Source organism: Sus scrofa, chromosome 8, assembly GCF_000003025.6.
Source record: "Sus scrofa isolate TJ Tabasco breed Duroc chromosome 8, Sscrofa11.1, whole genome shotgun sequence".
Lineage (NCBI taxonomy): Eukaryota > Metazoa > Chordata > Mammalia > Artiodactyla > Suidae > Sus > Sus scrofa.
In genome coordinates, this window is record NC_010450.4 from 8,870,581 (window position 1) to 8,895,144 (window position 24,564).

The 24,564-nt window shown below is 41.1% G+C and overlaps 1 protein-coding gene across 1 annotated transcript in view; it reads right to left on the reverse strand.

Annotated features, from left to right (window-relative positions):
* RAB28 (RAB28, member RAS oncogene family) overlaps nt 215-24,564 on the reverse strand; it is a 254,459-nt gene continuing 230,109 nt past the window's right edge. Inside the window, exon 8 of the transcript XR_002346347.1 lies at nt 215-2,300. The gene's annotated coding sequence lies outside the window, so the exon portion shown is untranslated. The remainder of the gene's footprint in view (nt 2,301-24,564) is intronic.

A 24,564-nucleotide genomic window follows, 5' to 3' on the forward strand; every position in this document is an offset into this window, starting at 1 on the left:
ACGTGCACCAGAACGGAAAGAAAGAATGCCAAGGGGGCAGGCGAAGGAAAAAGAGAGGCCCCATTGCAGAGCGGGGGGAGGCCAGTTAGCAAATTAGCCAAGAGTGTGACGGACACAAGAAAACATAATAGACACGAAAACCTGGCAAAAAAAAAGAAATGGTAAAGAAAAGCAAGTTGGTGAAAAATAAACGTCATTCAAAAACACAACAAAACATTTTTTAAAAGTTTATTTTACCTAGAATTAATGACAGGAAAACCCCATAAACGTGGCGCAAAATGTTTAATGCCCCATTGAGTGCCAACATTATGCCATTCATCTGTCCTTGCAGGTGTATTATTTCTAGTCCCCAGGATGAAAAGAAAAGTTGCTTTCCACATCTTTTATAGTACTTAAAAATACATATTTCCAGAGCTTTATTGCCAAAGGTCCTGCTTTCTTCCAGAACCCACAATAACTAATCATGTTACTGCCACCAAGTCTAGGAATTGGAATTAACAGTTGGTGGGAGGGCTTGCTTCCATCCTATGAGTGATCTTTGCTTTAACGACCCTTAAAGTTAGTGATTTCTCCTAAATATTTATTTCTCCCTAAGGGAAAGATTTCTCTAAGAACTTTCTCTATGCCCTAAATATTCACAATTCTCAATTTGTTTTTCTTCTATTTGTCCACTTAGAGTTTTTGCTGGAATCAATTTTATTAATTTCCTTCTGAAAATTAGCAAGTCAGAGTAAATCACCAGGAGCTTTTTCCTCTCTACTATGTAAATCAGCCTGCCTCCACTTTCTGGATGTTTCTTTCAACCCCAAGTCACCAAAGCCTAGATTTACCTAGTTTTCCTCCAAGACTTCTCTTCAAATAAAAAAAAAAAATTGCAAAGATGAGAGAGATAGAGACACAGAGAGAAGGATGATAGAAGGAAGAAAGAAAAGGAGAGAGGGAGGGAGGAAAGTTTTAAGGTTTTAAACTCAACTTTAAAAATAGAGCATTTTCATGAGGTCCTACTGTACAGCACAGGCAACTATATCCAGTTTCTTGGGATAGACCATGATGGAAGATACTATGAGAAAAAGATGCCATACATACATATGCCTGGGTCACTTTGCTGTACAGCAGAAATTGGCTCAACATTATAAATCAACTATACTTTAATAAAAAATAAAAAAGAATTCATAGAAAAAATTAAAATATTGCATTTTCAACATTGCCTTCAATGGCTATGCTTCTGCCCTTTTTCTAAAAAGATTCCCGTTTAGGTTCAGAAGACTTCTTTTATAATTAAAGACATTACGTGGGGGGATGCACTGAGGGGTTGGGATGGAAATGCTATAAAATTTGGTTGTGATGAGTGTTGTACACATATAAATGTAATAAAATTCATTAAGTAATTTTAAAAATAATAATAATTAAAGACATTACCCAACATTCTCCGGGTCTGTCTTGTCTACTATCAAATTGACTCTTAGGCAAAAATGTGTATAGTGTTGTCAGCCTTCCTCAAGGATTCCTTCCTTTTAAAATGATTGGATTAACTAAACCACCATTAAAGTTAGATTTCAAACTCCTGCAGCAACTACTAGATCTATGGTTCCACAAGCATAAGTAGGTCATTTAAACTTTCTGCTTTGACCAAACTCCTGCTCTGCAAAAACGAAAGTGCTAGGCCAGATTATCTCTAAGATCCTTGTAAAGGGTCCTACACACACCTGTAGACTGTTTCTCAACTGAGGGAATTTCTTTTGACTTTATGAGAACACAATATTATTCATCAATTATCCAGGGACTCCACCTCACAATCTTAAAAGTAATAAAAATAAAATAAAATAGAATAATAAAGGCCTGACTAGTCTCCGAATCTGTTTCCAGAACCCCAAGCCTGGAGATGCACTTTAGGTGGCTTTAGGTGTTCTCATTGGCTGTTCTGGTGGCAGCCGGCTTGTTAACTGACTTTTATCGCTTGTTTTCACAACAACCTTGAGACTCTTTAGCGCAAATTGCAATGGCAAAGCATGTTATCCAACTGGCAGTTAGGAAGTCCAGATCTCTGGCCCCAGAGGGAAGGCCAACTCCTTAATTCCAGCCTGATGATGGGAAAAGAGTCATCAGAAGGTTAAGTGACTTATGCAATTGGACGGAGCCAGCCGGCCTCCGCGGCAGGATTCTGGACTCAGAGAACTTGCCTCTTCGGACAGCGTTCAATTCTCCCAGCCGCACTTCTTCCCTGAATGCTTTTTAATCTGGCAGGATCCACAAATAAAGGAAATTGTGGTTTTCACATCAGGATCGAGATGATTTTTCCACTGTGAATAATAAAAGCAGAGTAACCCATTCGTAGCTTCAAAATTTTCCCCTTCCAGCCCGCATTGTTTATTCCTAAGGCTTTCAACAGCTTCTACTTCAAGATGTCAGTTTTGTACGTGTTTGCATAATTCTGCATTTTATTTCGGGATTCTCTGTCATAACCATTCATTTCCCCCCCACCGACTAAGTTGTTGAAAAAGAAAACTGTGTTTCGAGGCCAGTTCAATCCTACAATTTAAAAGCTGGCAGGATCCGTCTTCCTTTTTTCCCCTGGGAGGATTAATTTGCTTCTTTTTTATTCTCGAAGTTTTATGATTCCAAATAAAGGATATAACGGTGCCATTGAGAGTTGGGGAAATGTGGAAGATAAATAGCCTATGTGGGAACTGCTTGAAATGAGAATCCAAGTTTTGGAGAAGGAGGTGGGAAGAGTGGAGACGTTTTTTATCATGTGAGTGTGGCCTGTTAATGATAAAGGAAATTTCCTCCTTCTAATGAGTCTTGCCTTTATAGACTGAAGTGCCGGCGAATGGTTCCATTTGTATCATAAATGTAAAGAAGCTGAAATTGTACTCCCAAGAATGCAATACATTTAATTCCGAAGTTGGGGGAGCAGCTGTTAAAAATGGACTCTTTTTTTTTTCTGGGACCTGCAACAGGCGTCTGGGCTTTTAATCTTGATTTCTTTGCCTGAATGCTGAAACTGTGTAAGAAACATGGTAAAGTCATCTGCAGGAAACTAATTGACCAAGGGAAGTAATTTGAATAAATCCTTTTGGTGGGTTCACCTTAATTAGCTCCCAACTTGGTGGGAGCCATCTGGGTGATGATCCATTAATCCCATTATTTCAAGAGCCCAATTCATCATCAAAGAACTTTTCTTAAGGGCCCTTTGGAATTTTACAAAATAAATTGGGCAAATGTTATTAACCTCCAGGAGCTTATAATGAAGGTCAATGCAATAGACATTTATTGACTAGGCACTGTGTGCAAAGCACTGTGAAGCAGCAGGGCCAGCCAGGGCATGATTCCTACCCTGATGGAGTGCAAGGCAGTGGGGGAGCAAGACTGTGTCCCTTCATTACTCTGCAGTCACACTGTGAGTCTAGAACTCCAGGAGGGAAATGTGCTTCAAACATTTCACAGCACAGGCTACATCTGAATTGGTCCTAAAACAATAAGCCACACAACCCTGATTTAATGCCATCTGTCACAAGACACCATTAAATACACACTCTTAGCATCCTCCCCCTTCACTGAATTAAATCTGCTACTGAGTCCAAGTTCATACTGCTCGCCACACGGCATGTCAATACAGGAGTTGTTAGGGCAAGGAACGGTGACTTTATTCAGAAAGCCAGCAGACTGAGAAGGTGATGGACTAATGTCCCAAAGAACCAGCTTACCAGAGTTAGAATTCAGGCTTCTTTTATACTAAAAGGGGACTGGGTGTGGCTGGTTGTTGCACATTCATCAGTGTCAGAAAACTTTGTTCTTGCAGCTGTTTTTGGAGGACAGGTCACGATGTTCCTATAAACCTCCAACAAGACAAATGACTCTCTGTTCTGTAAATGTTTGTTTCTACGTGAATGGGAAAACATTATATCATTTAAGGTCAGGGCCTTGAGAATGGGCTATCCTATATATTTCAGGCTACAGGCAACATTCTTACCTTGTAGCAAAAACAATAAAAGGCAAAGGTTAAAGCAAAAGATAAAGACCCAAGGAGTTCCCACTGTAGCATGAAGGGATCGGTGGCATCTCTACAGTGCCAGGATGCAGGTTCATTTTCAGCCCAGTGTGTTAAAAGGATCCAGTGTTGTTGATGCAGCTGTGGCATAAGTTGTAACTGTGGCTTGGATCTGATCCTTGGCCCAGGAACTTCATAGGCCATGGGGCAACCAAAAAAAATTTAAAAAAAAAAAAAGAAAGAAAAAATCCAATATGGAGTCAGATTTGTTTTCCCCTATTACAAATCCATTTCCTGACCCTTGACCTACAGAGCCCCAGGACCCTGGACCCTCCCTAGTTCTTTGACCAGATTTCCTATACATCTCCTTGGCTCATACCCTTCCTGCCTGCCAGGCCTCCTCGAGCTTCTCAACCAATCCAACATCTGTCACCTCTCCACATGGACCATTTGCTTCTAAACCACATGGGTGCCCCTCCCTGGTACCATCTCAGCTCAGGGCTCCCTTCCGTGCCACTCACCTTCCGTCAGATCTCCTCTTCACCACCACTGTCGCTCTCTCCATAGCATTTATCGCACATTATCATCATTACAAATTGATTTATTATCTGTTTTTCTCCTTGCCCTACCCTACAGTGTCAGCTCCACAAAAAGAAGGAATTTTCTGAGGTGTTTACAGCAATATTTCCTGTACCAGGGCAGTGCCAGGCTTAATCTTTGGTGAATCAATCAATCAATCAATCAATGGAAATGAAAAGATTAAAGCTAGTCATCACCAGCATGGTGGGAGATGGGGAGCAGAAAGAGAGAGGTAAAGTTTAGGTGGGAGAGTGTAGGGGGGCTGGCAGGGAGCTAACAGAAATATGACTTAGTAGAGGCCACAAAAGCCACAATTTATGCTCCAAATGTTTAGTGACTTGGCTTCTAAGAATCAAAGTTCAAGATGGTAAGGAATTTGGGGTCTCTGTCTCCCCTCCACATCCCTCCAAATGTACACTGTTGATAAAGTCCATGCATCTCATTGTTATCTTCCTTACGTGACCAATAAATATTTGCTGAAATGTTTTTCCCTCCAGCAATGGATCCCCCTTCTCTATTGCTAGGTTTTACAATCTTCTCGCTGGGGAAAGACTTTCCACAGAAACGGAAAGCCCTGAAAAGAACCACTTGTTTCTTCCTAAGCATGAGCGAGAGAGGCTATAACTTTAAAATGTGTGGTTTCTGTCCTGTGCACTGTGGTGGACAAGCCCATCTTTAAATGTATCCAAAAATGTCATCTGTCACATTTAAGGGCAGACAGCGAGCCCAGGCCGCCCCACAAAGGTGGGCGCGTTATCAGAAGGCCATCGCAGAGCACTTAATGGACCTCCACTCCTAAATAAACACGGCGGGGGGATGCTGGGGGCCGCCTTACGTCCTGGTTGTTTGTGTGTTCCTGTCAGGCTAGTCAATTTCATTGCCCTGCGCTGTTACATGTACTCCTCGGAATATGAGATTGCACAGATCTGCCTTCCTGGGCACTGGTGGCTAAAATGGGAACAGCTTAATGAATCGCAAGTCAGATTCTGTATATAAAGTCCACATCACAAGGGCATGGTAGGGCCTCTGCTCAGCGCAGGAAGATTTATCTTTCCTGGGTTAGACCATGACCCCGTGGCCCCTCACCCGCCTTTCACACCAATAACAATGTTATCTCGCTCCCTAAAGGGTCCACAGGATCTTATTTGAGGGCCTTTAAAATCTGGAGCCAGATTATTCTTCAAGTGTCTAAATGATGTTTTAATTGCATGTGTCACAAGGAGGTGCCACTTTAACTCTTTCAGGGGAAAGTGAACAATTTCACAAAGACTGCTGAATTAGGAAGAATGCAGGGTCATTGTCTTTGACATCCAAGTCCAAATGCCTGGCTGGCCCAAGAGCACTATATTCATATCACCATTGTCCCTCAGCCAGGTGAGCTCAGACAGGTGTAAAAGTGAGTCTGCATTTAGGGCAGCCCTTCCCCCACAGGTTGCCTCCCAGCCACCCCGGGGTGCCTACCACTCCATCCTTATAGGTCTTTACTTTGGGGCAAATCTTTGTGCTCCTCTCCTGCCTAGAAAATAAAAGTACACCTGAAGGGAGTCATCTGTCATTACAACTTAATGTGAATAAACCTTCCAAGTTTTAGCTGTCAGAAGGTGTGAACCAGAATCTGAAACATCCTTCGAATCCAGGGAGCCTGAGTCCATGAGAACGTTTCAATGTCCCTTGTTCATCATCTTTCTGTCTGCGGCCAAGCCCCTCTCTATCCCCCTAGAACTGCCATAACAACTTCTTAATGGGTTTTGCCACAAGCATGTTAGACTTCCCAATCTTTCTACTTGGGTCCACACTATTCTGTCCAGCAGGAAAGAAGGCCTCCTCCCCATTTCCAGCTCCCTAACTTTCCACCCCAAAGATTCCTCACTTCCTGGGGGGCTTCCTATTTAGTGGAGATTCTCTTCAGAGTCTCTTAAATTAGGAAGTAGAAGAGTGGCCCACTTCTGGTGGGAATCCTGAATGCTAATATCCATAATTTTAAGCCTTGGAAGTTAGGGGGTCTTTTATTTCCCTTGATGAGATCTGCCTGGGAATTCCTTCCCCTTGTCCCTTCTCTCCATGGAAGGTGTGCAATTCCTAGTATAAAAGGGGATACTTCCCAGGTATAAGAGAATCAAGATGCCTGTGTTTCAAGCCTAATGTCTCTTTGTGTCCATTTCTTAGAGAGCAATATTTCTCTGCTTACGGCAAACACAAGAGTATAAGCACATAGTAAAAAGCATCTGACCCTCAGCTTCCATCAAGGAGTTAAAAGGCAATGGTGTGGACTGAGGTTTACTAGAGAGCCCTTTCCCTTTTAAACTGAGCAGACACCATTCAGTGCCAGCTAATTCATTCCAAATCGGAAAGGAAAAGTTGAAGAAGCTCCCAAACCAATCTTTAGGAGAAATATCCTGATTTACAGATGTCAATTTAAATCTAAAGAAAACAAAACAAAAACAATACAGGTCAACGTGAAGCTGTGCCTTAGACAAGCATTAGGATACAAATTAGTTATTTCCTAAAATATATTTTATGATGCTACCTATTTCTTAGACGTCTTGGGCTCCATGGTCCTATAAGTATAGGAAAGAGTGATGTAAATAATGCGAAAAAAAGGTCTCATCTCAATCTCTAATTTATACTAATGTGCACTGTGAGTTTCTGAGAGGAAGATGTAGGTAAGTTTTCCTAAATATCGATGAGCATGAGATCTTTTCTTCTGGGACCATCTCGAGGGAACTCAGAGCCACAGAACAAGCTCGTGGGGGAGCTGGCCCACGAAACGGGATCTCAGAGGCTGCCCAGGCTACTCAAAGAGCTGACCTCAGGCCAAGGACACAAAAGAAGTCTTTGTGGTCCACACAGTCCCAGTCCAGCACCCCGGGCGACAATACAGAACTGTGGGGATAAAGCCCTCGCTAGTAATAAAGTGTCTGTTTGCTAGGCCTTGCAATCCGTCTCCTTTGGAGGGCTCACATTTGACCCCAGTGGGTCTTTTCTTCTTATCACTACAAACTCTAGGTGCAGGGAAAACAGAGATACAAAGACACACACACACACACACACACACATCTGCTAGCAACACTTCAAGTTTTGGAGGAAGGCAGAAGTGCAGACGGAAAATGCAGAAATAAGACAATTGCTTTAACCAAGGTTTGTGCCACAGGAAGGAAGGAGGAGACCCCAGGCTTGAGAATCAAGAAAGACTTCAAGAGCTTGCCAGATGGATGGTCCAGGGTAACGGAATTCCAGACAAAGAAATGCCAATATACACACCAGTGCTTCTCAACGAGGGTCAATCTTGCTCCCTCAAGGGGGACATACGTTTTACAAAGTCTATATACATTTGTAATTGTCACAGTGGGTAGAGGTGGGCTTGATAATGGCATCTAGTGGATAGAGGCCAGGGATGCTGCTATAAACAGAGAGCAGCCTCAACAGCAAAGATGTATCTGTCCCAAAAGTGTTGCGGAAGGTATATGTGTCTTTACATCTCTGTTTTCCCTGCACCTAATGTCCCAAATGTCATTCCTGCCAAGGATGAGAAGTCCTGCCATAGGCAAAGCACAGAGATGTGAGAACAGATTAACCTGGGGGTCTGTAAGCATCTGGTGGTACTCAGGGCTGGTAGACACTTAGCTCCCTCTCCCTCCACTCCCGGGTTAGAAACTCCTCAAAGACACTGGCTTGTCTTGTTGGTCTTTATATTTCCAGGATCTAGACTATGAAAAACATAAGATGAATGAATGAGGAGTTCCCATTGTGGCTCAGTGGGTTAAGAACCCAATGTTTTCTCTGTGAGGATGTGCGTTTGATCCCTGGCCTCACTCACTGGGTTAAGAATCTGGTGTTGCCACATGCTGTGGTGTAGATCACAGATGCTGCTTAGATCTGGTGTTGCTATGGCTGTGGCACAGGCCCACAGGTGTAGCACTGATTTGATCCCTGGCCCAGAAACTTCCATATGCTGCTGGTGTGGCCATAAAAAGAAAAAATAATAATAAAATCAATGCATGAAATTGGTTTCCCAAGAAGCTATGGCGAGAACAATAATGGGAGAAAACAGGTGTATTAAGTTCCTAGAGCAGCCATAAGAAATTACCACAACTTGGTGGCTAAAAACAGCAGAAATGTATTTTCTCACAGTTCTGGGGGTCCGAAGTCTAAAATCAGGATGTTGGAAGAATTTGTTCCTTCTGGAGGTGTTGAGGAAGAATTCTTCCCCTTCTCTCTTCCAATGTTCCTTGGCTTATGGGAGTATAACTCCAACCTCTATCTCCATCTTCCTAAGAGTCTTCTTTTGGCATCTCTTCTGTGTCTGTGCCTCCTCCTCTTCTTTCTCTTATAAGGACATGTGTCTCTTATAAAACACATGTCCTTATAAGAGAAAGGATTGAGGGTTCACTCAGTGAATCCAGGATGATCTCATTTTGAGATCCTTGAATTCACTACCTCTGCAAAGACCATTTTCCCAAATCAAGTCACATTCACAGATACTGGGAGTTAGGACTTGAATGTATTTTTGGGGGGTCCACTGTGTGTGGAAGGTAGGCTGGGAAGTAGGCACAGGAAAGAAAGAATGGATCCTTCACTGCAGCCAGCATTTCTCCAAGACTTTTGGCCACTTCAGGTTCTCAATAAGTAAAACAGCAAGATAAAATAGTAGGGATGTTTCATTTTGAAGTCTAAAATATGTATGTGCAGAAAACATGGGTACAAAATATTTTCAATGCTAAAAGAGCCTGTCAAGAAGAAAGATGGGGGGAGTCAACAAAACTCCACCAAATTCACATGATACCCCTAGATTTCGAGACTCTGAGATCTGCTCTGGGCAAAGATTTCCCCCCATGCTGTTGGTGGAAAGCCTCATTTTCCTGGGAGCAGAGAGGAAAACTTGAGAAGGTCTCTGCCAAGCTCCCGAAAACTTGAGAAGCTCTCTGCCAAGCTCCCGATGCCACAAGGAACACTGGGTCTCTGTTTCAAAGTTGGCCCCGTCACCCTAAATTATCCCCACTTCTTGTCTTGACACAACCTCGAAAAAGCTGCTGCTCAGGCATGGACGCATCAAAGCTGCATGGAGGCGAGAGGGGCATATTTTAAAATGACAGATCTGAGAAGCAAGGCCTCGACCCTCTAAATGAATATATTATTTTAAAGATGGAAATGACTCCTGGAATACCCTGTAATCCAACATTTCTCAATAAATCTCATGTAATAAATTCTCCACAGGTCTGAAGACCTGGTCCTGGGAAAAGCAAGTGCATCTTGGAGCCGTACTGAAGGGAGAATTAAAATAAGTGCCCGCCGAGGGCAAAAGACCAAGGATGCCTTTGAAGGTGACTCCAAGATCACGTCACCAGAGCAAGCATGATTTTAGAAGAGGGGAGATGAATGGCCGATTTAACTGAGCTGCCCTCAGACCTCTAGTTGGTAGAGATGGATTCTCTCATTTTACACAAATGTGCTGGTTCTTTGTCCCTCTGAAAGACAGGACGCTGGTTGGGAAGGTGTCCCACTGAACAGCTTTCAATGTAATAATACTTAATGCTCTTTTTTGAAACAGTTTCCTCTTTTTCTGAATATTTTCATGGGACTGTAACCCATTTGTACATAAAATTGGTTGAAAGTGACATGTTGAAAACTCCGACAAACACTGCAGCGCACTCGATTTTCAAGGAATATAAAATTGGGCTCTGTCTGACACCTTGAGTGCGCTTGTGAAAACAGAATGTCACATCTCAAAGGGTTATTCTTGATAGTTTAAAAAAATAAAATAAAATAAACAGAACTCTCTAGGCAAACAGCCCCTTTGTACTCCGGTTTCCATGGAAACGCTGGCAATTGTATTTTTCATGGCATGGTCTTTTTCACTTGGTTTTTCGAAGTCTGGCTTAGGCAGCTGACTTAGTGACCCTCAGAATTCAGGAAATAATCTTTATCAAGGCAGCATATGATGTTTAGACAGATCCTAAAGATGATACCCTTACTATAAACCTAGTCAAAATAAAGAAGATGTATAATGGCTAAGTTGGAGGAAGTAGACCTCATTTTGTCCTGAGAAATGCTGTTATGATAATCCGTCTTATCCATTGTCCCTATTTGAAAATTCCTGGATTTAGGGAAGCAAATGTAATATTTGGAATCTTCCTTACAGAATTCCCAGTAAAATGTTTTGATAATCCTCTCTCCGGGATGTGGAGCTTAACACTGCTCCCCACACACACACACCAACCTTGAGAGTTACTGGACTCAATGACTCACTTCTAGAGAATGGATTATAGAGAAGAACAATCACTTTATAATGAGGACAACTGGTGAACACCATCTTAACCAAGTGTCAGGGTTAACATCCTCAATGGTAGGTCAGTGGATCCCATGTCTTCCCTGACGTGACATGATTAGAAGGGCATTTTCTCTGTAGAATTCTTCTCCCAAACACAAAACCCTAATCTAATAATGGAATTAAAAAAAAAAAAAAAACCATGGGACAAATCCCAACTGAGGAACATTCTACAAAACACTTGACTAATAATCTTCAAACCTATAAAGAGCATAAAGAACAAGAGAAACAACAGATGGTCATAAATCAAAGGAGACTAAGCAGATTTGATGACTAAATAAAGTTGATTTCCTGGATTCCGTAATATGGAAAAAGACACCCTGGGAGAACTGGTAAACCCCAAATAAAATCTATAGGTTAGTGAGTAGCATTGTACCATAGTGAATTACTCAGTTTTGACAAATGTACCATGCTGACCTGTTAGAGAAATAGAAAAATGGGTGTGGGGCATATGGGAACTTTCTGTACTACCTTTGCAAACTTCTTGCAAAATTATTTTGTAATTAAAAGGTACATATTAAAAATAGAATACCTTAGCACATTTTCAATGTTAAAAATAAAATAACAAAATGAAAAATAAGAGAAAGTGCAATCCTTTTGTGTCCCAAGGTATACTCATTTCAAGATGACAATACTGAGATAGGATTAGAAAAGTGCAAAATCAAAATAAAGATAGAAACAATACAACTGGACACAAGGGTCTAAATCTTAAAGGGAAAAAAAATCAGAGTTAAAAAATAATCAAAAACCAATAGGCATATTGTTTCCCATTGCCCAGGATATGGGTCCTTAAACTGTGACTGGAATCATAATCTTTGAAGAAACTCTGTAAAAACTCAAATTCCTGAGTCCCACCTTCTTGACTATAAATCAGTAGATATAAGATCCAGTCACTCACTTTTCACAGATACATCATTGCCTCTCTGTGGCAAAGCACACAAACTCGGGAAGAAGTGGAATCTCTTTCCATTATTTTTGAATCTTGCCAGTAATGAGCTTTAACCAACAGAATGAAGCATCAGTTACTCTACATAACTGCAATGATTAATTTGATGTGTCAGTTTAACTGGGCTATCAAGCACCCAGACAATTAATTAAACATAACTCCATAAAGATGTTACTGGATGAGATTAACATTTGAATTTGTAAACTGAGCAAAGCAGACTGCCCTCCCTAACATGGGTGGGCCTTATCTAATCAGTTGAAGACATGAATAAAACAAAACTGCTGATCTTCCCATGAGTTTTTTCTTCCCACCTCTATGTTTATCATCCTTTTGAATTTAATACAGAGGGAGTTTTTTAATTATCTTTTTGTATATTCTCTGTTAGTGTGGAAGGGAGCATATTAGAGAGCACACTAATCTGTTTTTAAATTGAGATATGATTGACATTGTGTAAGTTTAAGTTGTATGTGATGACATTTAACACATTTAAATATCACATTATGATGGAGTTCCTGTCATGGCTCAGTGGTTAATGAATCCGACTAGGAACCATGAGATGTGGGTTCAATCCCTAGTCTGCTCAGTGAGATAAGGATGAGGCATTACCTTGAGCTGTGGTGTAGGTCACAAATGCAGCTCGATCCTCATTGCTATGGCTGTGGCGTAGGCCAGCAAGTACAGCTCTGACTAGACCCCTAGCCTGGAAACTTCCACATGCCACAGGTGTGGCCCTAGAAAAGACAAAAATAAATAAATAAATAAATAAATAATACATAAATACATAAATATTACATTATGTTTAGCACCATAGCATTAGCTTACACTTCTATACATCACATAATTATCATTTCTTTTTTGTGGTTAAAAACAATTAACATTTATTTATTAAGGATTTCAAAACTTTATAAAAATTTTTGCAAATCATTTTCCACTACATTATTTTTATTTAAATTTATTTCCATGTAGAAATTTTAAATATGTTGTGAAATTAGTTTTCTTTTCTTTTCTTTTCTTTTTTTAGGTATGAAATGGATTTATTTAGAGAAATACATATTCCATAGATAGAATATGGTCCATCTCAAAAAGCCTGAGAGGGTCAAATTAGTTTTCTTGTATGTTTGTAATTCTTATCATGTTCTATGGTCAGAAAAGTATTACACATCTGGAGATTAGAGAATTACCTACATTTCTTCCTAGTTTTTTTGAAGTTTCACAAATTTATGAACAGGTACTCTCTCTGGAGTTTACTCCTTAGAAGTCCCCTCTTTCATCCCAGAAAGCCAGTCCCCATGGTATTAAAGGCCTATTTTTTTAATCCAATATGTTGAAAAAAATTTAATTGAACTCTAAAGTACTGTTTAAAGATAAAAATTATATAACTCATCCTAACATCAAGTTTCCTTTCTTAAGAACAATTAAAAACTAAAACGACCTCATAAATGTTAGCAGGTAGCCCCTAAATAAAATATTTGAAATCCAAAAAAATACTTAAGGAAACTCAGATCTACTGCTCAGTATCTATGTGATCTTGGTTAGGTTCTTAACTTCCTGTGCCTCAGCTTCCACCTCTACAAAAGGGTAATAATAATACCAATCTGGAAAGGTTGTTGAGAGCAGGAGACATAAAGCACATACAGAGGTCACTGAAGGATCTCAAATATCCCTACTGTAAACTTAAAGCATAAAATCTTTCCTCTTCCATCCTACTCTGAGAGGTATACATACTTAAATTTTGTATGTACTAATTGGGACTTGATGTATTTGCTTCTTTTCTTTTCTTTTTTCTTTCGCTCTCTCTCTCTCTCTCTTTTGTTTGTTTGTTTGTTTGTTTGTTTGTTTTGCATTTTAGGGCCACACCTGTGGCATATGGAAGTTTCCAGACTACAGGTCAAATTCAAGCTGCAGCTGCCAGCCTACACCACAGCCACAGCAACATCAGACCCGAGCCACATCTGCAACCTATGCCACAGCTCACAGCAACACCAGATCCTTAACCCACTGATCAAGTCCAGTGGTCAAACTCGCATCCTCATGGATACTAGTCAGGTTCGTTACCACTGAGCCACAATGGGAATTCCTCTTTTGTTTTTTTTAACCTTTCTTTTTTCCAGTTGTATTGAAATATAATATATATATTATAATATATATTATATTTATTATATAATAAAAATAATATATATATATTGCTCTATAAGTTTAGGGTGTACGGAATAATGGTTTGATCTGCACATACAGAGAAATGATTACCACAAGTTTAGTTAGCATCCATCATCTCACACTGATACAATAAAAAGGAAAAGCAAAAAAAATTAAAAAATAAAAAAAGAAAGATTTTTTTTCCTTGTGATGAGAACATTTAGAATCTGCTTATTTAACTTTCCTGTACTGTTGACCCCTGAACAACATATAAGCAGGTGTTTTTCAATAAATAAACAAAAATATATGTGTAGAATATCACCTGCAAGATTGATACTGAAGTGAACAGCCTGTCCTTATGTAGACATAAGGTGAGTGATATTTAATATAAAATGAATAATGTGTTAGTTTTCTCACTGTTTTGTAACTTTGCTTTCAGGCATACTGAACAGTATGCCTCTCACTTTTTTAAAAGTTTTACTGATGTTTAATTGATTTACAAGGTTGCAGTGATTTCTGCTCTAAAACAAAGTGATTTGATTATACAGATATACACATCCATTCTTTTTCAGATACTCTTCCCATGAGGTTATCACAGGATATTGAGTTGAGTTCTCTGCACTATACAGCAAGTCCCCATTGACCATCCATTCAGTATATAATAGTGTGCATAACAGATTGTCCTGGATTATCCAGGTGGGCCCTTGTCTAATGACAAAGATCCTTATAAGAGAGACACGCAAAAGAGAAGACACATGCAGAGAAATGCAGCCATCAGCCAAGAAATACCAACAGTGCCAGAAGCTGGGAGAGGCAGGGAATGGACTAGGGCCTCCAGAGGGAATATGGACCAGTGCAGACCTTGACTTCAGATTTCTGGTCTCTAGAATTGTGAGAGAAGGAATACACTTCTGTTGTTTTGAATCACCAAGTTTGTGATCATGTGTTAGAGTCACCTTGGAGAGGAATACAAACCTGAGGAGAAAGATGGGCAAAGTAGAAGAAGGAAAAGGCAGAACACAGAGCCTTCCATTAAAGAAACCAAAGAAGTTGAATGGTACCTGGAAAGGCTGGATAAATGGATACATTTTGGGGATATATATATATACACACACAATAGAATATTACTCAGCAAAAAAAAAGAATAAAATAATGCCATTTGCAGCAACATGGATGGATATAGAGATTGTCATACTGTATAAAGTAAGTCAAACAAAGACAAATATCATATATCACTTATATGTAGAATCTAAAAAACTGACAGAAATGAATTTATTTATAAAACAGAAATAGACTCACAGACATAGACAATAAATTTATGGTTACCAAAGGGGATAGTAGGGGGTGGAGGAGAGGGAGAAAGATAAATTAGGAGTTTGGGATTAACATATACACACTATATATGTAAAACAGATAAGCAACAAGGACCTACGGCATAGCACAGAGAACTATAGTCAATATCTTATAATAATCTGTAATGGAAAAGATTCTGAAAAGAAAATATATAACTAAATCACTTTACTGTACACATGAAACTAACACAACATTATAGACTAACTATACTTTAAAAAAAAAAAAAACAGAAAACAAACCTAAATGTCCATTGACAAATAAATGGATTAAGAAGATTTGGTACATCTATACAATGGAATACTACTCAGCCATAAAAAAGAATGAAATAATGCCACTTGCAGCAAACATGGATACAACTAGAGATTCTGACTAATCTCTTACTAGATTCTCACTAAGTGAAGTAAGTCAGAAAAAGAAAGACAAATACCATATATCACTTTTATGTGGAATCTAAAATATGACACAAATGAATCTATCTACAAAACAGAAACAGACTCACAGACATGGAGAACAGACTAGTGATTGCCAAGGAGGGGACAGAGAAAGAGGGATGGACAGGGAGTTTGGGGTTTGTTGATACAAACTCTTACATTTAGAATGGATCAGCAATGAGGTCCTACTGTACAGCTCAGGGAAATATATCCAATCTCTTGGGATAGAACATGATGGGAGATAATATAAGTGAGTGACTGAGTCACTTTGCTATACAGCAGAAATTGGCACAACATTGTAAATCAATTATAATTTTAAAAATTTAATAAAAGAAGAGGAATAATAAATGAAAACCAAGAGTATTCATACTCAGTCTGATCACTTAGTGATTTACCACTGAATCCCAACTGGTGTCATAGAATTGTTTGGTGGTATGGAGCCCCCCCATCCTCTCCCCACCTTCCCCCCCCACCCTGCCCTCCCCTGCCCTACCACAACACACACACACACACACACACACACACACACACACACACACACACACACACACTGGAAATGGGTGCAGAAACTTTAGGAAGGATTATGGAAGGACCACTGAACATCTACAGATGGACACTTTTTTTCTTTTCTTTTTTTTTCTTTTTAGGGCGCACCTATAGCATACAGAAGTTCCCAGGCCAGGGGATGAATCCGAGCTGCAGCTGTGGGCCAGCACTACAGCCAGGTCAACCCTATCCAAGCCACGTCTGTGACCTACATGGCAGCTTGTGGCAATACCAGATACTTTGCCCACTGAGTGAGGCCGGAGATTGAACCCGCATCCTCATGGATACAAGTTGGGTTCTTAACCCACTGAGCCACAACAGGAACTCCCTAAAGATGGATACTTTGAAAACCAGGTTTCTATTTTTAAAATCATGCTGCTGTGTACTTCTAGTTAGCAAACCCCAATGGGATACCACTGTTATTAAACAGGACCATATTTTTCTATAAATTGGGAAGTTCAAGGTTTAAATTCACAGAGAAACCTTATTTTCCAACTCTCAAGTAGTAAGTGCCAGGTCTGCCACAATAACAATATTGAGAGTTTGGTCTCCGTTCAATGAATTTGACCCTGAAGACAAGTGAAAGGAGGAAAGTCTTCTGTATTGAAATAATCTGGCTCTGCCATCCTCATGATTTGAGATACCAGGTAATTTTCCATGTAGATTTGGCCTGAAACTACAAAGGAAAAGTTCAAACAGGGACACGCGTCTCTTTGGCCTAATCCTGTGGGGATGTTTGCCTTGACCATACATTTTTTTATTGTCCAGTTAAGTTTTGGGTAATTCAGCTGATGGGATTTTCAGCCCTGCCCATGGGCTGTGACTCATTCCACCGTCAAATTAACAGCTCTTTTGGAAAATGTTTTTTCATGACTTGGCCAACATTTCCACAGCTTAATTTCATCCCTTTCTTCCCAGAGAAAGTCTTTAAACAAGCCCAATGATTGCACACTTCAGAAGAGCCTTTGTTTCTAGCCACAGCAGATGCCTGACCAACCTGTTGATTTCAACTTTCCTCAGCACCACCCCCTCATGCCTTCACCTTCCCCCCACAGCTGCTTATCAACTCTCTCTCCTCTGCTAACGCAGGTTCACGGCATCTTGAGACATTTAATTTACGGAATTAAAAGATTTTTGTCAAGAGGAAAAGATGCACCAGAAGGGCAAGTCAGGATGCCTGAATACTTTCTCTGTTCCTCTAAGAAAAATGAGATTTTAGCCAAAGGGCTTTTTCTTTCAATGTCTTCATCTGCAACGTGATGAGACTGAATGCAATGATCTTATGGTAACCTTCTATTTATAAAACTGAAGAGCTCAACCCATTCAGATCAATATGAAACTACAGAAAATTTTGTCTACAGAAGTCAAGCAACAGGCATGGCATGATATAGGGTTGACTGAGACCCCTGGGATGCAGAGTTACAGGGTTCTAGCCACTAGATAAGAGGATGCATGAAAAGTGTACTAGTCAGCAATTTCCTCGATAAGGCTGTGCAACAAGCCAGCCCAAAGGTAAGTGGCTATCATCAATAAGTACATACTCCCATGCTCCTGGATCCACAGTTCAGCTGAGGCAAATCTACTTTATACGGTGAATGAGCTGGACTTGACTACAGGCCACATGTAAGACTCAGGCATCCCTGACATGTCTCTCATACACATGGGGCATGCTCTTCTCATGATTACTAGAGCCAAAAGCCAAGCCCAACCACACAAGCACACTGAAGGTCTCTGTTGTGTTCCATCTTCTAGCATTCCATTAGCCAAATCATGCCAGATGGCCACGTTCAAAATCAAAGGGTCTAAGAAGTAGACTCTGCCCATATGGGAGGTGGAGGGGGGGAAGAATAGTCATCAGACCATCACATACAGTTCTTATTCCCTAATTATCTCTTTTGATATGATCCTTTAATATCTATATGCAAAAAATAGTTATGTGCATTTAGTTGACTTGGAGATTAAATAAGACCAGTTTTTAGAATGCACTTTTTAGGAGGAAAAAAAATCTTTAAGAAGTAATTCACCTAGCTTACAATTTTTAGACCCCTAGCCTGGGAACCTCTATATGCCACGGGAGGGGCTCAAGAAAAGGCAAAAAAAAAAAAAATTTTTTTTAGGAGGCCAAAAGCAAGCTATTCTGTAACCATGGCTAGGTGGGTAATAAAAATTAGAATCTGATAAGGACTGACTACATGCCAGGCACTATTTCAGGTTCTTTTCATTTATTTTATTTAATTGAACTCTCCTATAAACACCTCAGCTTGATGTTTTACCACATACAGGATACCCTGAGCAGAATTAATCCTGAAAACATATCTTTCCAAGGCACATTATTTTAAAATGTTGGTCTAAAAACATTTCTTCATCATTTAATCAATTTAATTAGTATTCACTAAATACTTCTAAGTCTTGGTTTTCCCAGCAAAGGCTAAAATAAAGTATTATTATCCACATGTTACAGATCAGGAAAGTGAAGATTAGAAATGACAAAATGGGAGTTCCTGTCATGGCTCAGTTGAAATAAATCTGACTAGCATCCACGAGGATGAGGTTCAAGCCCTGGCCTTGCTTAGTGGGTTAAGGACCCAGCATTCCCGTGAGCTGTGGTGTAGGTCACAGATGAGGCGTGGATCCCACATTGCTGTAGCTGTGGTGTAGGCCAGCAGGTACAGCTCCAATTCAAACCCTAGCCTGGGATCCTCCATTAGCCATGGTTATGACCCTAAAAAGACCAAAAAAAAAAAAAAAAGAAAGAAAGAAAAAGAAAAAAGAAGATTAAATGACAGCTCAAAAGCAAAGATGTGAAACCAGCTATGCCTGATGCCAAAGCCCATGGCTTTCAAACCATATCATGTGTCCTTAGGAAGCATTGAAACTGTTCATAATTCATGTTTGGCTAAAGTTTATAAAATAAAGGAAAGAAGAAGGGGAAATGTAGGAAAGGAAAGAAGGAAGGGAGGGAGGAAGGGGGGGGAAGCAAAGAGGGAAGGAGAGAGGGTGGGAAGAAGAGAGAGAGGTTAGAAAAGAACTGAAAACCTTCCAAAATAGGAAAATTAAACACATTTTAAACAAATCCAAGTCCACAACAATACAAGGCAGTTTCAAGCTATAAACTAAAGAAAAACAGACTGATTTTTTTCTTCCCAGTGTTGAATGTTCTATTGGTAGATTCATCCATTCGTTAAACAAAGAGTGCTACACATCTTGACACAAGTCCCCAGGTGGTAGGAGGGCAGATCCTGCCCGTGCCCTACCCTAGGAACACAACAGAGAGAGCACCAGGGATACGTAATACCCACGCTGGCTTTGAGGCTTAGCAGGTCACCATTTTGCACCAATGGCCCAAAGCCCCAAATCCCAAGCACAGCACTCATGTTCCTATAAAATGTGATCACAGCCTACTTTCTGTCTTCTTCCCCTTCCCGGCCTTACAGTCCGTCAGCACTCAGAGTCTCTCCAGTCCTAGAGTATGTGCCTCTTCCAAGCTCTGTGCCTTTGCACTGGCCCTTTCTTCTGCCTGGAATTCATCCCCTTTCTCCATCTCTGAATTTTCTCTAGACTTTTTCTTACCCTTCTAATTTCCAATCTAATACTCTTATCGGCTCCTCTGTGACACCATCCTGAGATGTCCCGTGGAGATTTAGTCCTTCCCTCCACTGTGACCCCAGGCATCTTGTAAATGTTTCTATTACAGCAGCTATCACAGGCCACAGGATTATGGATCTACAAGGCTGTGACTTATCAAATTCCCTCCACTGAATGTTGAGGTCCTCCCAAACAGGAAACATCACATCCACCTTTGTTATCACCTTGTTGGACTTGACCTAAATCCTAGCAGGTTGGACCATCTTACTTTCTTACAACTTCTATCAGTTTTTTCTTGGCAACTAGTTGAGAGAAGCTTTACTGGAAGAGAGATGAGATATGGTTTTGTTACACCCAAAGATGGAGCCAGGCAACAAGGAGGACTTTGCCGTGTTTCTGCTTATTCCTACCTTTCTTTCGAGAGTCACTTCCTCCAAAAAGCCTTCCCAAACCCAGGCAAACCCTGCCCATCAGGTCAGGACCAATGAGGGGCAGCCACCCACAGAACTATGTTCTTGGATGGGAGGTTAGGTTCAACCTGCTGCTACTCTGAGGCTACACTATCATTTCATCAGCTCAAGGGCTAAAACAGTAGCCAGAAAAGGAGCTCGCTTCTCAATCAAGGAAATGTAAGAGTGTGCATATAACCAAAGAGTCAATGAATCAATGACCATCTGCCAGGTTAAAAGCTAAAAGTCAAGAGAACAGAATGAGGATTTGGGTACAAGACAGGAATGCTCAGGCGATTCAAGAAAGGTTATCTCTTTTATGGGATTTCTTCAAGATGCCAGAGCTAAAACCTTCCTCCCCTCTGTTTCTATGGCAACTGGGTGGCCCTTTACTAGAGCACTTACCTCAATACCCTGTAAATGTTTGTGCCCCTCCCGTTAGTGATTTACTTATGAGCCACAATTCTTGTCACCTTCTCCTCTGTATCACCAGCACCTGATATGGAGCTTAGGCCTTCAGAGAAGAGAAATAAGGAGAAAAAGAGAGAAAGATATGGGAAAGGAAGTGAGGAAGCAAGGGAGAGAAAGGAAGTGAATAAGCCTCCCATGCTTGACATGAGAAAAAATGTCTTGATTCTGCACCTGCTAGCCCCAAACCTGCTCTTCTTCCGCGTTTTTGGTATTTGCCAAGTGCACCATCAATTACCTTGTTCCACTCACTCTTCCTCTTTCCCTCACCCCTCATATCCCCTCCATCAGCACCGTCATGGGCCCCCAAAGCCTAAAGCAGATTCAACACCTCTCTGCCATCACCGCCACTCCATCCTACTCCAAACCCCCAGTAACCTCCTACCTGGCCTTCCTGCTTCCCCTTTAGCCTTCCTACAAAAGCCAAAGTGATATTTTTTTTCTTTTTAAGTCCACACCCATGGTACACAGAACTTCCCAGGCTAGGGGTAAAATCAGAGCTGCAGCTGCCGGCCTACACCACAGCCACAGTAATACCAGATCCCAGTGGTGTCTGCAACCTATACCAAAGCCCACAGCCATGCCGAATCTTCAACCCACTGAGTGGGGCCAGGGATCAAACCCGTGTCCTCATGGATAGAAGTCGGGTTTGTTACCACTGAGCCATGATGGGAACTCCTGATATTTTGTAAATGTAAGTCAGAGGATATCATTTTGCTCATCAGACCCTTCCAATGGTGCCCCGTTAGCCTCCATCCAAAGTCAAAGTCCTTACAGAGGCCCCAGGGTCCTTTGTGACCTGAGCTGCCTACCCCTCTGGCCTCACCTCCCTCCACCCCTATTGGAACAGCAGGTTCTAGCCACACGCTTTGTTCTATTCTTTGAACACATTACACTTTCCAACTCAGGGGCTTTGAGCCTGATCATCTCAGTCTTTGCATGGCTCTCTCCTTCACAGTGTTGGCTTCTCAGTGAAGTTTTCCCTGATGTTGCTGGTGAAAGTAGACAGACAAACACACTCCCACACATCCACATACACACACTCACATGCATACAAAAATCACATGCAAGACAAACACACAGACTCACGTACATACATACATACATACCTAACATGCATAGACCCTCTCACACACGGGCTTAAGCCAACATCAACATAAAATTGAAAGTCATCTGCACAATTCCAGCCTGGTTCCTACTAAAAATTTGATGTTTCGTTAGTTCTATTTTTCTTTTAAAAAAATGCATTTTTACTGTAATTTTTCCAGGTCTATATGTTTTAGTTTAAAGCAAGGATAAACTTAGGAATACAAGACATGTTTCATGTTTTCAAAGTTGTCGGGGGAGTTGCGTTTTAAGCTTCATATCGAGGTTTTATTTAGTTCAGTGGTCTCCCCCAGAACTGAGAGTGTGATGTTCACTTTGACAGCCTGAACCTTAGTAGCAACTGAGAAAAGAAACCTTGAATTTGGGGCACCTGAGAGTTCCGCGAAACTGCGCCATTCTTGTAAACATTACAGGTCTTCTGGAGCCTATGAATTGACTCTATTTAAACTCAAAAGCCCCATGACATGGTTCCCGGAGCCTATAAACCCTGTGATAGCAGGCATAATAACTCCCCTGGCAAGAAATAAGCTTCACTTCCCGCGGCCTATAGAGGACCTTGCCTGACCTTTAATATCAATCAGAGGGAACGTGTGCCTGGGAAAGCCCAGGTCTGGGGCCTGAGACAGAGAGCCCCCAGAACCTCAGTCCCGCCTGGCAGCCTGGCAAATGCCATTAGCACACCTGCTCCTGCCGTGGGAACCCCCACAGTCTCTCCTTCCCATTTCTGGGGAGAAGATATGACTACCGCCCTGCCCCAGAATGAAGAGGCTTTAGTATAATTGATAGAAAGACCATCTTATGCAATTACTGAAAAGAGCTTGATATGGCCTCGACCTTGAGAAGTGCAGAGACCCACTGCACTTCTTTGGGAGAAGCAAAGCCAAGGCAGATAATTTTAATAATACATTTGATCTACATAATACGCAAGAGACCTGGCATTCAGTGCTCAGTAAATGTAGCCTTTCCTTGATATTTATAAACACATAGAACTTACTCAGCATTAGGGCGACCATATGACCGAAGGAGCCTGAGCAAATACCGCTTGGAACTACTGTCCTGGAATAATCATCCCTTCCACCATCAAAAGTGCATCAGAGAGGACAGCAGAGTATATGGTCGTCTCAACCACCATCCTCACATTTTCAGAAGAGGAAACTGCAGTGTCCAGGTGAGCAGTGACTTGCCACACCCACACCCTGATGCCCCTGGTCATTTTTAAAACCCTGGAGAAATTCTGGTATTCATACTTCCCTGTGCTCTCTGAGCACTTCACACCTGGCTTGGGCCCCTTCCTGGGCTCATGGTCTGTTTGGGATTCTTTTGTTTTTGTTTTGTTTTTTATTATGGCCACAGCCATGGCATATGGAAGCTTCCAAGCCAGGGATTGAGTCAACACCAGATCTTTTAACCCACTGCACCAGGCCAGGGATCGAACCCAAGCATCCACAAGGACCCAAGCCACCGCAGATTCCTAACCTACAGAACCACAGCAGGAACTCCTGTTTGGGATTCTGATGGTCAGAAACATCCCTTTATGTTTTCTGAAAAAACTCAAATCCCTGAGCATGAGATATGTATGTGCAAGTGGGAATCTATATTCATGAACTGACCAGACTATAGTGATATTCATTATTTACTTAGATTTACAGTAACCTCTGGACACATACACACTGAATAATCAGGAATTATCTGAAGGCTAGTAAATAGCAAAACTGAACTTTTCAGCATAAATGTGAATCCCACTCTCTTGTTATCACATAAGGGCCAGCATCAGATATTTGCCAGAAACTCCACCAAAAGAAAAAAGAAAAAAAGCAAGAATTCAGTAAAGATGAGTAGGTTTGTCTTAGCAGCAAAGCTTGAGGTGAGGCAAGAAGGGATGGAAGAAGTTAATGAGGAAGGAACTTACTTCAATTATTTTTTGGCAATGCCACCAAATAGATATCATTATTTCTACTTTCACAGGTGAGAGGCACCAGAGACCCCCTCGAGCTTACCCAGTGTGGTAGTATTCTGATGAGTCAAATTGGTGATCTATTCCCTTTTGCAGATGAGAAAACAAGAGGATTAAGTAACTGATTCAAAACTGTAAAGCCAGGAAGGGACTGGTCAGAATGGGGACCAGCATTATCTGGCTTCCACACTCTTCCCGCTACAATGCACTTCCGCATGCTGGTGTAGCATTCGTGCGGAATTAGGAAGGTGCTAAAGCCAGGCTAATGGGGGCAGATGAAGCTTTCAGCCCAAGATAAGGGGAAGTTCAGTGAAACAAGAGGGAGGAGAAAACTAGAGTGGTTCTGCACACTGTCTGACGTAAGAGAGTTCTACTGATCTCCTCTGGAAAAAAAAAAAAAAGGAAGTTCAGAAAAAATAAGGTTGTTTTTTATGAAGTACAAGACTCTGAACTTCAGTGGACTCTGGGAGAGAAATGTTGAAAACTCAAAGGTAAAATTCCAGAGTTGAGAACCTGTGACTTCCTTGTCTAGGACATTTGGCAACTATCTGAAAGACATCCCCTGGATACAGAAAACCTGGGTATTTATCATGTCCCATCTCAGCTTATAGTGTCCCCTTGCAGCAAAGGTACACCTTCCTCTTACCTCACAATTAGACACCCTGGCCAAAACCTACCTCTCCTAGAAGTATCC